Source organism: Echiichthys vipera (genome assembly GCF_963691815.1).
Source record: "Echiichthys vipera genome assembly, chromosome: 18".
Taxonomy (NCBI): Eukaryota; Metazoa; Chordata; class Actinopteri; order Perciformes; family Trachinidae; genus Echiichthys; species Echiichthys vipera.
This window is the reverse complement of record NC_139843.1, coordinates 15,281,703-15,295,793: the sequence shown is the minus strand read 5'-3', so window position 1 is coordinate 15,295,793 and position 14,091 is coordinate 15,281,703. Positions and strand designations below refer to the sequence as shown.

At 42.4% G+C, this 14,091-nt stretch overlaps 1 protein-coding gene across 2 annotated transcripts in view; it reads right to left on the bottom strand.

Moving 5' to 3' along the window:
* The window catches only part of raraa (retinoic acid receptor, alpha a), a 151,522-nt gene extending 137,635 nt beyond the window's left edge, over positions 1-13,887 (bottom strand). The window contains exon 1 of one of the 2 annotated variants that reach the window (XM_083932746.1): positions 13,769-13,887. The gene's annotated coding sequence lies outside the window, so the exon portion shown is untranslated. The remainder of the gene's footprint in view (positions 1-13,768) is intronic. The other variant, XM_083932745.1, reaches the window with a different exon arrangement.
* Positions 13,888-14,091: the final 204 nt, after the last annotated feature.

Below are 14,091 nucleotides of genomic sequence, written 5' to 3'. Positions count from 1 at the left end.
ATGTTAATCGTTCATTACTACTGAGTGACCCTTATTATAAAACCATCTTTGTTGTCATTATTCATCGAGCATAAAATTCTAGCCTTTTAATTCAGACTCAGGATGTTGACAATAGGCGGCCCACAAAGGGCTTGGAAGGCACAGTCCCCCTCCCAATCGGTCTTTCATATGCTAATGAGTGAACAGTTTTGGGTTTACTGGCCTGGTTGGAAATGATTTAGGGTGACACCAGTGCTCTGAGCCTTTATGTGTAGGCCGGCCGCGGGGGCTCATATATCACCCTGATCATTAATCAATTAGCGTCTCTTAGCCACCTGTCGGACACATCGGCGCACAAAACATTCCTGCCCCTGGGCAGTTGCTAGACGATGATCATCAGCAGCACCACTATTACCTTCCAACCCCTCGACGGACCACCCCCCTCCCCTTTATGGTAATTCCCTGATGGATTACATAATCACACCCAAACACTGCCCGCAACGGATAGGGCTCCACTTCAAGATAAGCAACTCTGATTGGAAACCGCCATGGAGTGTTTTTTTTCATGCATCCCCCCTCCCAACTCAATTGAACATAAGTTTTTTTTTAACACGTATTTGCCCTCCGCTGTCACAAACAGAAAAGACGAGGTAGAGAGGAATTGACGCCGACCTTGAAGGAGAATCAATAAGCTCATGGCTATTCAAAAGTGCTGAATGCACACCAACGCTGTGTCCTCCATTGTTTTAAATGCAACTGCCTCCAGTGGGGTATTGATGGTTGTTTCGTATTGATGACGTGTCACAGTAGCCATATACATGGGAGATGGAAAGGTCTAAACTATCAGGGTGTTAGTGACATTACAGAGTCCAGAAAAGTGATTTTGTTTAGACTAAATTAACTTACTGCTGAATTGCAGTAAGTCAACTAGAAACTAGACTGCTAACACACAAAAAACAATACATTTTACATTTAACCTGTACGTTCTGATCATTGCACGTTATTTATTTTGCATTAAAGTTGATAATAATATGAGAAAATATGTTTCATTTGTCAAGAATTCAGCACACAGAAGTATACAAAAACATGCTTTTCCATGTGGTAATTTCATCTAGACTATTTATTGATTTTGAAAAACAGAAGATTGGGACAGAAGATTCTGGCCATATCGATCAGGCCTACTGTTTTGGTCCGCACCCGAGTGCGATTACTGGGTTCACACCTGCCCAAACGAAGCGCACTGACTGGAAGAACGAACCAGGGTCCGATATAACTGGACTAAAAGCGCTGGTGTAAAAAACACCCTAACTTCCTGTTTCTGGAAAACTGAATGAGGGAGAGACAGAGAGGTGACATTTTTCATGGTCTGAATTGTTTAAAAACTCCAGACTTTGTGAGCTCATGAAGCCACTTGAGACACTGTGCGGTGGGAGTGATGGTGACTGAAAAATCCCTCTAAGATTTCTGTTAAACAACTGCCCTCTGCCAAACCACCACAAATACAGATTTTTCTGGAGGTTTGTATGTAAATTTGAACTCTTATTCAAAGGCCCTCGCTGCCACTAGACAATCTCGTTTTCACAGCCTTGCTTCCCTGACAATACCCAACTCCCACAACCCTCCTATCCAACCCCCAAAAAAGCCTTCACAATTTTCACACTTTTTTGTTATTTGGAACGAATTCTTAAAAGCAGCTGAAGAGATAAGTGGCACTAAAATTAGAGTCTAATCCACCAACCCTCAATATGGGGACATGGAGAAAGTAGATTTGTCAAGCCTTGATTTAGCACTATTCTTTCACTATACAAGTAGCACTCTTCACGCAGCTTAGCAATACCAAATGGCTCAATCAGTCTCATGTGGAAAATTTAAGAGGGAAGGGGCGAGAGCATAAAGTAAGGGCCTATCTGTGAACCCAGAAAACTTGGCATCATGCTGGGGCCATTATTGTGTTGCCAGCATTGTTATTCCTACCTGTTCTGCACTCTCTAACTCTGAGAGTCCCCCGGAAAAGACGACGTTCCCCATACACTTCAAAACACAGGGGTTGTTTCACTGGGGGATTGTAGAAAAATATGGGCCACTGGGCTGGGCACTGGAGATATTTTTTTCCCCCTTTCTCTCTCTCTTTCGTCTTTTAAATCCAACTAGCTCAGGCAAGGAGCCAGCTACCGACATTATCAGGTGGATTTTCAAAAGAACAAAAGCTCCTCTGCAATTCTTTACACTGCCAGTTGAATAACTCTGAACACAAACCGCATCCAGCATAGAGACTGTGTGTGTCTCTGTGTGTACATTTGTAGCCCCCTGTCCTTGATATTTCAACCAAATTAATTTCTTCTCGAAGATTATTTCCCTGATAATCACTGACTTTCTTCTATTTACTTATCTCTTCAGTAAGGTCCTAAAAACCGACTGTGATATTAGAAGTGCAAAGGTCAACTAAAGCTAAGAACACGGAGAGGAAATCATATCAGCTCTGGCTCACTGTATCTAATCACATTCACAACATAAATGTATCTCAGAGGCCGCAAGACCAAATAACAGATATTTTTGGAAAGATAAATCTGGAAAGAGAAAGAATCTCACACTTGACTGCAAACAAGCAAAGTGCATAGTTGTGTTGCCTGCTATCTGCTGGCGGACAAGCGGTGTTGGAGAGAAAAACTACTGCCTGAGCAAGATAAAGGCTATCCAGAGGGTACAGAGGCAAAGAGGAGACAGTAGGAAGGAGGAGGGTGATGGGCGACAGGGCAGAGGCTTGACCTCTCGGGGTCAATAGGTGATTTGTAACATTTATCATACAGACGGAGGCTGCTAAATGAGAAGCCAGGCAGCTTCTTTTTTGAAGGATTCCTCCACATTTCGATGTCAAAGACCAAATAAAGTCTGGGCCCACTACTGGCAACCAGATGCCCTGTGTTTATGACTGAGACAAATATTGGAATCCCTAAGTGGAAAAACATGCCAAGCTGGCACACGGCAGCGGCAGTGAAATGTTACATCACTTTGACGATTTAATGAGCACAGCCTGGATCAGATCAAAAGCTTAAATACCTGCCAATGCCAATATAAAAGCTTGTATTTCATGCTTCATGAAAGAGGCTAAGAAGTAAGTTTCATTTGATAGGAAAACAATAGTTGGTGGATGAAGGGGCTGCGGTTGTGGTTGTGGGGGAGACAAGCAGCGCTGTCTAAGTCCTGATGAAAGCCATGTAAGGTATCTAGGAACATAGAGAATCCATGGAGTCAGCTCAGCCACACTGACATTACCGTGGAGGAAGTGACAAAGAAGCAATTGAGTACAGTGGCCAGATTTGGCACAGACGTATCATAAAACAGTCCACCCCCGGGCTGAAGTGGCTGAAGAAGTTTGAGTGGGTATCCTTCGGCCAGAGGCCAACCGAGATTGAGAACATGCCGTTGTGCAGAAGGACAATTAGGCCACACTCACGCAACAGACATCCATCAAAGTGGAGATGACAGTTAATTTCACATAAAAAGCAATTTTGTAACTGGTGCATGGGCAAAAAATGTATAATGACTCTACTAGAAGTGAACTGCACAAACAAAACACAAATTAGAGATGGCATCCCATTTTCACATCCCACACCTCCACAACACAGAGTAAATGAACTGTTTTCAGTTTCAAACACAAGCTTCCAAGACTCTCGAGCACTTTGTCCAAATCGCTCAAGCGTTTATTTTCAGGCATTCATACGAGAAGTGTCTGCATCACTCAATTTTTGTAACTTTCTGAAATTTACAGTGTGACAGGCCTCTTTCTGCAGGTATTCGTCGATATCAGGCCTCTTTATGCAGGTATTCGTGGATACCTGAAGGCAGGCATCCACGAAGAAGATAAAAATACTATAATGGAGTAAATGCTAAATATAATCCAAGGAAATATCCATAAAAACAACTTAAAGCGGAGCTAAAATTAATAATTTAAACCCCTGGCCTCACAGGATGCTGCTCTCTTCCCACTACAGACTAGGTAGGGCAAGGCAAAACACAGATAATCATACAAAGACTGTACAAAAATATCTAAATTCAGGTATGAGCACATTTGCTTTAATAGATTTACATCTGAAAACAATTGTACCCTTCCTTTAACATCTTGATAGTGCTCACTCAGTGCTCAGATGATGAAACAACGCACACCTGTTTTCAATTTGTCACTTAACAAGCAGATGACCTGCAACAACACTACAAGCTGAGCAAAGAAAACATTATATAGACGCTCTGTCATCGCCACTGTGATTCTGTTGTTTGTTAAAGCTAAAATAGAACTGGTTAACACCAATACAATAATTTCACACTTCAGGCGCTCCAGTGATGTCGGGGATCAGGGCTAAATCAAAATGCACGAGAGCAGACTTTTCACATGTGCATAGGTGTAACAATGGGCAGAGCTCCAAATGGTCTGTTTTCTCCTCATTTTTTTCACATACCTGCTCCAACAACTGTCTGTGTTCACTGCTGAACGACCAGACACCTCCGTATTGGGAGCAACAGAGTGAGACAGTGAGAGCAAGAGACACAAAGCGAGCAATCTGGCACCGAGGTCTAAAAATATTATTTTTTCACAGCCAACATTGTAAATTGTTACAGCAGGAGAAGCCCAGGCGTTACTAATAATGTTAACAATGGCTTAGTTCTATATAAGTGTCCCAGTAAGCCATACCAGTGAGCCTCTTCTTTTACGCTCCACATTCACTGTGGCACAGCGGGTATTAAACAGACATCTGGCTCATCTCATTTTCTGTAGCCTCTTTATTGATCTCATGTACCGTTGATTACTTCCACTTTATAAATATATCGCTGGGGTCTGACCGAAGTACGAAGATGTAATTACAACGTGATCATGAAGGCCATACTGGAATTTTGGATTCCACAGAAAAACACACTGGGCCCTCTTCAATATCTCTGTTTATAAAGTTGTACAATGCAAGCTTTGTGTCACATCCATATCACTCTTATAGCCTGTGATTGTGGCAAAAATCCCTCTGCTGACGTAGAAGGCCAGTGTTTGCTGCAGGGTCTTATGTTATCTATTTGAAATGTGTCACAAGGAAGCAGCGGAACCACTCAAGATCCGTTTCTTTGGGTTCTTTCACAATTGCATAATACTCTGAATTGTGTGGAGCGGCGCTTGGGTTTCCGGTCACTATGTTTGGTTTTAACATAATAACCACAAAGAAACAAATAACAACAAATACAATCATAAGTATTAATATGCATGGCTATCGGTTTAAGAAGAAAATCAGTAATACACTAATAGGGTTCAGTTATCGATGTAGTTGTATTGATGGAAGACAGACAGATGTAGCCCTTGTTTGTCAAATAAAAAAAATAAAAAACATAGCTGTAACATGCTTAAGCTAGGTGTGTCCCACGCTGATCCGCAGGATAAAGATTGAGGCCATCAAGGCATTTTTTAATGGATTTTATAAAGCTCAATCTCTTTCCGATCCTTTCTTTGTCATAATCCATTAGGGCTCCTTTGACACTGGAACTTTTTCTCTTCATTGCACTGCAAGTAAGTGAACTGCAAAGTAGTGTGAACCAAGAAACAATATCCAGTATTTCAAATTAATGTGAGACAGACAGCATTAGCAAGCAAAGCCAGTTTGGGTTTGAAAAAAAGTGTGTGTTTTGCCTTTATTTCAGTGCCAGTTTTCAGGTGCATTCATGCTGTGAATGAGAGCGAGAACGTCTATCCTGTCAATATCTCCCTGCCACATAAGATACCCACAAACTCGATGAATACATTACAAAACAATAACAGCCCACAAACTATGGACAGCAATGATGCATGCAATCCAAAGTGAATTCAACATATCTCATTATGAAGGAAAACACATCCTTAAGTACCCCTAAGTAATAAATAAGAAAAAAAACAGCCAGATTGCGAATTGAAAATGTGCAGCACGTCAGGTAGGCAGTGACTAAGAAAACTAGGAGTGGCTGATGTGTACAAATGAGAAGTTCAGCAGAAATCACCCTGGAACATGAAGCAGAGCGGTGCAGAGAAGCCTCCTGGAAACTAGTCAACACATTTCACACAGGCAGGGCCTGGAAACAACACGCTTGGGGCTTCCACCTTCATTTAGATGAAAATGGACCTCCTCGAGAGAAAATAAAGCCATTTTTAACTCCCCCTCTCACTACGAGTCGGCCTCCCATAATGTGCCCAGTCAATGGACTGTGGGTTTATTCAACTGCAGGCAGCCCACAGCACAGCTATAAATAATGTAGGGCAGCTCACATGAAACCCTAATCACCATTGTGCTGTCACCCAACAGAGAAGATTGCTTGTTTAATTTACTGCGCCGCATCTGTCTCAGTTCTGCCCAATTTAGTTTCACAATTTCAATTGGCATGTACTCCAGGTATTTATCAATATGCTTTTCATCCAATGCCATGAATCAATAAGAAGGCAATGTTCATGTATCTAAGTCTGTGTGTGTGTTTGTGTGTGCATATGTGTGTGTGCACGTGTTTTAGGTGATAGCGTGTATGTGTGCCATGAAGAAAAAAAAACGAAAGCTGCAGCTTGTGAAACAACAAAGGCCATCATCAACACTCAATAACCAGAGGCTCATTATCAGCCATATACAACGCAGTTCATTACATTACTATTCCATTAGCATGCAGACATTTGCATATTCCAGTCACCTCTTTACAGGGGCTGTTGATCATAAAAGACACCCATATGCTGCCTGGTGCGCCATATTACAGAATTATTACTGCAACAAAAAAAAGCCAAGAAAAATGGAAATCATGTTGACACAAAATGAAGTGCAAAACCAATCAAACGATCCACCGTTATTGATAGTGTCCCACAGTCTCACTGACTGAATGGGTGTCATTTACATACACAAGTTATGCTTTCTCACTGACAAAAATCTAAAAGGCCGAGGCCTAGTTTTCTGCTTGCATTTTAGAGATACTCTCCTCACAAATGCATGTAGAGTATATGTATTTTATTTATGCGTGACTGACCAAACCAAAAACAATGTATTAATCTTTTTAGTAATAAAACATGCAGGATTAATTACTGCTTTATAATCCTACATAAAGGTAAAAGTACTTAGCCCATAATATTATTTTGCTGCATTTTTAGGGCTAATTTTGGCTGGACATCCCCTCCAACTGCAAAAACAGGAGTCTTATCACATAACTCGCTCTGTACCGCAACATCACAGCATGACAGATACAGTATTTGGTGCGACGGCTCTTCTGCAATGTGATGACAACCCGTGCAGACAGAATAAGTAGCAGAGGCTCACTAGCTACATAGACTTGGCGGGTACAAGCCAAGGCAGCAGAGCAGCATGATAACGATGCTATGAGCCAAGCCACTTAGGACCAGCTAGCTATTCAAGCTAGCAGCAGTGAGAGTGGTATCATCTTTGTTCAGGACCATTATCTCTCTACCGTGGTGTTCACTTCACAGTTCACACTGATAAATGTGGCCTAGCAACTCAAGCTAATGTGCAAGCAGCTGCAGCCACAGCAGCTGGGTAATACACTGTCAACTGCCACATACGCCCACACAGGAGGCACAATAGAGGGGATTTGTTCCACTGAAATCAGTGTTAAGATGCTTTGGTTTGTGTAGAGCTTTGCAAACTGGACATGGTTGCTGCACAGTAGACTCATGTGTAATGTTCTCTGTACCAGATGGGGAATGACACAGGAGTGTCTTAATTAAGAAGATGAGATTTAGTATGATGTCAGTAAACAATACATTGTTAATAGATTATTGTTGTGAACTGGAGTAGATTCAAGTTTTCTAATAAAAACTCCAACCACCCTCTGGTTGCAGCTTCTCAAATGTGAATGTCCCCAGCTTTTCTCTGTTTCTATCACTATAAACTAAATATTTTTGAGGTTTGGACTGTTGGTCGCACACAGCGTAGAATATAAAAGGTGACAGCAATTTATTAAATCACCTTAAATGACACACCCAACTACTCTGTTCTTGGCTGAAATGGATGGCACAGCGCTGCAGTGTTTCGATATTTATAGATGGCTAGCAAACTTCCTCTGCTAAGAACACAGCGGTTACCCTGCATGCCTGTTTTTTAAACTTAACAATGTTGAAACAGAGCAGCACATATTGGTAATGAAAGAAAAAAGTTTGCAGACTGCTGAGTCGCTCCTGTAACTCCCTGCTGCACACCTAGCCCCAGCGCGAGAAAAGAAGAGAAATGCCAATGCAAATGACGGCAAAATACAGTAAAGACTCTCACACTGAGCTGAAATGCAAACACTCCGCTGCGGCACGCCTTTAGGTTTAATTAAAGGCATTTTTTAAGGATTTTAAGGATTCCATTATTGAAAAAAATAATAATAATAATGTCCAAATCCCACAATGATAGCCTTTCCAAATAGTCGAATACTCGGGTCCAGCTCTTCAAAGCACACATCTAATACATTTTTCGGTTATATTAGGTAGTTCCCCTTATCACACTAATGTTTGTTTAAGTGTTCATTTTTCTGTTAAGTTTTGAATTTGATGCTATAAATAGGAGGTGAAACGAGATGATTGACTCACGATTGGGCGAGCTGGAGTGGTGCAGGACTTTGATACCGTCCGATCACTTTTGCACAGATTCTGGCTCAAAAAATGACGAGATGGCAGCACCCATATCCAGGATATTTTGGTTTTATTTTTGTACAGTGGGAGGAAGTGGAGATTCATCGTCCATCTTTATTTCCAATCTATGGTCACACAACAAGACAATTTAAAATGTCACCTTGCACTCTATTTGATAATCAAAATAATTGTTAGTTGCACAAAAATAATCTGGAGCCATCCAGTGTGACATGTGATCATTTTTGTCTAATGGATATTCTATATGTGGCACCTGAGCAATCTTTTTGAAATACATATTTCATGGTCTAATATTCAAATTAACAAAAAAAAATGAGTAAGACCAAAATTGTACAAATTAAATAAGAAAATGGAAGGTTTTGTTCTTTCTAAAAATCACCACAATGTCATAACTGGCTACAGACACACACTTGGCACAGAGCAGTACTAGTTTTATCAAGGAGCGCTTAAGGACAGATTGGCTGGTCAGACATCTGTGTAAGTGACACCAGCTATGTGGCTAGCTGTCTGACTCCTGGCAGCAGAGGGTTAACTTGTCAGCTCAGCTGTACAGTGCAGCTCTAAAAGGAATATTAACAGCATGTCCCTCTGTGCCGACTGAGAGAAAGCAACAGGAAAAAGGAGGACGAAGAGAAAAGGAGAAATGGAGAAAAGGCAAGGAGCAAGGGGGTGGGTGTGCGAATCCAATTTCCAGTGACAGTGCGCTCAGGATCACTGTTTCAGTGAAAGAACATATCATCTGTCAAAGTTAATGGCAGTGTCCTGGGGAAAATGAAGGAAAATAGAATGGAGACCATTCATTAAGAAGGTGGGGGATGGGGGTGTGTCGAAGCCAACAGTCTGCTCCACTGTCTCCCCGGAAAAATAAATATATACACAAGCCATTATTTGTGCATTTACAAGGTGGCAGTGCAGCCACGATCAAGAGCTGGTTCTCATGCTACAGCGATAATATTAGCGCAGATGCCTGAAGAGGAATCTGTGGGCACGATCACAGACCTATCACTTGGAATGAAGAGGTTGGCCTGGCTGCCTGGTAAGACGGCTGGCAGGCTAGCTAACAGGTCCGGGCCAGCCCGTCTCTCACTCAGAGCTGTGGATGTGCTCAGTGGAAGCAATTGATACCATTGTTTTATAGAGAGGAGAGTGGAGGGGGATTAAGAAGCAACAATAGAGTTCTTTCACTGAAAATGTCAGCTGTCACGCTGGGGGACTGTCCGACTGGGCAGAGACACTTTAGTAAAAAGCCAAGGTACAAAATGAGTGTGGAAAATAGTATGAAACCCTGTGACGAGGGCAATGAAACAGTGTGACATCAGCCAGGAAATTCTTAGGCCAAATGGTAGAAATGCAATCTCAAACATGGACAACAGGCTATGGGTTACAACACAGATCATGTGGGATCATGTCAAACAGAAACACAAGGCTTTCAATTTATTGTTGTTGCGGTAGATCGAGATAACTGTGTCAATGATTTCAAGGTCTACCCAAACAAGTTGTAGCTTGAAACACATTCCAAATCAATAACCAGGATAATAGGTTATATGGGTCTTTAGCTCAGCCTCATTAGGAAAAAAGCAGACAAACGTGGCCTGATTCTTCAGGCAAATTAACATAGTGAGGAACCTAAAATATCACAACCAATGATCCATTCTGGGACATTTTATCATGAGACTATACAACAGAGAGATACAAAGTTCTTTCTCTGAGTGCTTTGATAACCCCACTGGCCTTGCACCTCTTTGAAAATTTCCCCCTGAAGGTTTGAGGGGAATATAAAGCGTAAGTAGAAGTGAGGTACCCTGCCGCTTTAAGGCTGGGATGAAACCGGGTTATTCTACCACTCTGACCTAATTGCTCTCTCGCTCTCCCGACATGAACACTGGGAGCTGTGCACTCTGACATGTAAAGATTATTTAATACCATCAAAGCCATAAAAAGAGGAATAAAGGGGAGGTGGTGTGTGTAAGAAGGGGCTTGTTAACTATTGCGAGGCTGGAAGGGCCGGGCAGTCCAACGAGCTACGTGGAAAGCAGAGGAAAGAACATCAGTATGCAAAAGCAGGCCTGTCTAACTGCTGCCGGCCAACGTGAGTGGAGCACCCACATCCCAACATCACAGCGGCTCCATAACCCCCCCTCCCAAAAAAAAAAATCTCATTTGGCTTTGGCTACACTGTCCTGGTATCGGCTCCCATCCTGCTTTTCCCACACTCGCCCCAGTCCCTAAGGCAACGACTACGTCATTGGGTACCAATGCCAAACCACTGTAATATCCCAATTTATTTCTACTCATTCTGACAGAGCCGAGGCCTGTTTCATTTAGGTCAAGGCTGGTTTTATTAGTTTTATTAGCTACACTATTTGGTTCCACTGGACTCCATTTGTCGAAGTTACTGTTTCTCTATTAGACCAAACATTGCTGATTGAACTACTGTTAATGGAAATTTCAGTAAATTTGTAAACCAACACATGTCATGTACACATCAAAGTCTAAAATGCTAGCCTACTGATTATTCCTAGTAACAGTGAGTGAAACTTTAATTCTGCAATGTGGTTTTTCACTTTAAGTACTTACTACTCCAGAAACCAAGCTACTGGCAGTCAAAACCTGAAAGTGTGGGTGGGATTAGTTACCTCTTAAATATTTCCTCTTCTCTTTTTGCCCTTTTGAAAGGTGCATGTGTTATTCGTGAAGGATGCTTTCTTGTGGCTGAGATCGAAATGAGTTGTTTGAATCAACAATGTGGTGACCTACCGTATGCATGAGAAAGCTGATAGTAATACGAGGAAGGAAAAAAACAGACTGTGCCCGCTCTCTCAATATGACAAAAAGGGGACTAAAAACTTCTAAATTCAACATATAAAGCCAATGCTAGTTTTATACCATTGCTCCACAGAAAAGGGAAGATAATTTGGAAAATCTACAATAGAAAAACATCTGAGCAGAACCAGCTAGCAAGTTGATAGCTCAACCTTCTTCTAGCAAATCATTTGTTCCACAGGTGATGGGCAAAGGGAAAAAAAGCAAACCTAACGTGTGAAACTGACAGAGCTAGGAGCCACTGACTCACTACTACTGTGTTTTTAAAGAACAAAGAGGGAAAAAATCCTTCCCAGTGTCATTCACACTTGACTTTACAATCTGCAGAGGAAGGAAACGGACATTGCAAGGGAGTAGGGGATGTGAGGGGGCAAAGTGAGTGTGCCACTGCCACCATGATGATGACACATTTAGTGCTATGTAAAGCCGAGGCGTGCAAGGCCTGTAACTGGCGCTGTTCGCACGAGGAGAGAACCAACTTCCCGTTGACGCTTGTCAGAGAGGGTTAGTATCACAAAAAAACCACAGCCTTGTGCTGCATAAAAGGAACACCCCTGCATTTTAACAAATAAGTGCACGGTGGGCAGTTTAACATTGTGAAAAGATACATGCTTAATTTCTCTGTTCTTCCATTTTGAATGTGTTGATGCAGAAAACAAAGCTGCTGTCAACAATGATTTGAGGGTATAGTATCTCCAAAACTTTGTCACTATGTTAGATCTTAATGAATGGGATTTACTTTTGAATGCCAACATCATAGCTTTCAAATAACCTCATTCCTACATTGAGACAGGAACGATATTTTTAGAAGTCAATGATGGGAATGGCATGGGATCAGGCATCACAAAACAGCTAGACAGCAGATTGAAACAGTTTTAACATCTAAAAGGTTATTATCATATGCAATGGGTTAGACAGCAGGTAAACAATCTTGCGTTTAGTCTAAGTCTTCGCAATTACGGCAGTGGCACAACATTTAACCATGAATCACACCCAGAAAGGAGGTGACAGGGTGGGAAAACCCTCAGACGCACCAAATTTCCCACTGAGTGACTCGGCCTCTAATGCATCTTGCTCTGAATGTCACAGCTTGTCATAGGAAAGGGCATCTTCTTCATCAAGCCCCACCCAACAAAAAAATCTGTCAGCACTCCCATGTCTGCAGTCATTATTATAGAAGTTAAGTGAGGCATCATAAATCTGTAGCATCATAAAACATCATTCGACGAATCGCGCTGGGCCAAAGGCATAAAGTGCATAGACTTAACAGATTACTCAAATAAAAGGGAAACGTCTAGAAAGTGCTTGTTAGAGCCGTAAATGGAGGGTAATGCACACTGTAATATGTGGTTTCACAAGAAAACATTTTACAAGTTAACACTGATGTCTTTCTGATGCTGCAGGGTATGTAACTCAAACGTTATAACACAGTTCTGACATTTAATTTGCAGACACCTTTAATTGCCACATTATCTTGCCAGGGGTTTGCACTGGTGCTAACAAATTAAGGGAGATATCTGTCAACTTGCAGTTACACTAAGGTTTTCAGAAAGAATGCATGTGCGTTTTGGGGTCACCAAGTTTGCAGCTCAGTATTAGAGGACATCAGAAGAATGCAGGCTGTGGTTGCCCCTGTGTGAGCTTATGCCTGCTCATCCAGTTACAGCACACGGAGGAGAGGAAGTGGGCCCCTGATATGTCGGTATCAACAGCAAAGTGTACTATGCACACGAGCAAAGTTCACTAAAAGCCTAGTAGCACACAACGAACCAATACTGATGTAAATGAGCGAAAGCACGGTGTCAAAAATACATAATTCTCCACATTCCGTTGTCCTGACGTTGCAAAAACACACAAGCGGTATAGACGCTCAGCATTACATGGTTTTAACTCAAAATATCGGCACTTTTGGTTAGTTGCCAGGTTGGCTTTGTTAACTGACTCGGTGAAACTGTCGGCACTTGAAACAATGTCTTTATCAGCTACATTGTGGAGCAGAGGAGCGTTAGCTTTGTGTGCTAGCCGCCCTAACAGACGTCGTATCCACTGAATACAACGCCGCTTACACAAATACAGTTAGCCGTAGTTTATTTTCTTTTGGTAGACATACATTTACAACTTGACAGGAGTTTCAGACTCCAGTAATTCAACTCGTTTCTGACAATGAACACCGTTAAAACACTCGTGCACATTACCACCGTGGCCATGCATGACGCATTCAAAATCCTCCAGGTGAAACAGTTTTAATGCAAAGCCCGGTTCACCTCCTGTAGCGAGGCTGAGACCAGATGCATGCTGTCAAATGTTGACAAGCTGTCAATGGCAAGTGGATGGAAATACCTGGGACCTGTTGACTCCTCCTCCCCGGTCCCCTCGGGCTGCTGGTGGAAGTTCAGCCGCGCAGCTGTATGTCTCCGCGGCGGTGCTCTTTTCAAAGTTTCCTGCCGACTCTCAAATCTGTAAACGTTGGCTCCCACGAGCTCCGGGTGACATTAAGCCCCCACCGGCAAATCGTAAGGTACGTTCAGACACGTTCAGCCGCTTTTCAGAGAGCAGGCGAGTTTGGCACGGCTTGCGCGAGGGCAACCATTGCAGTCACGTTCGCTGGCTGTGAAATCCAACACCAGCTCTGACCCCGCCCCCTTTCCTTTTCTGGGGGCCAG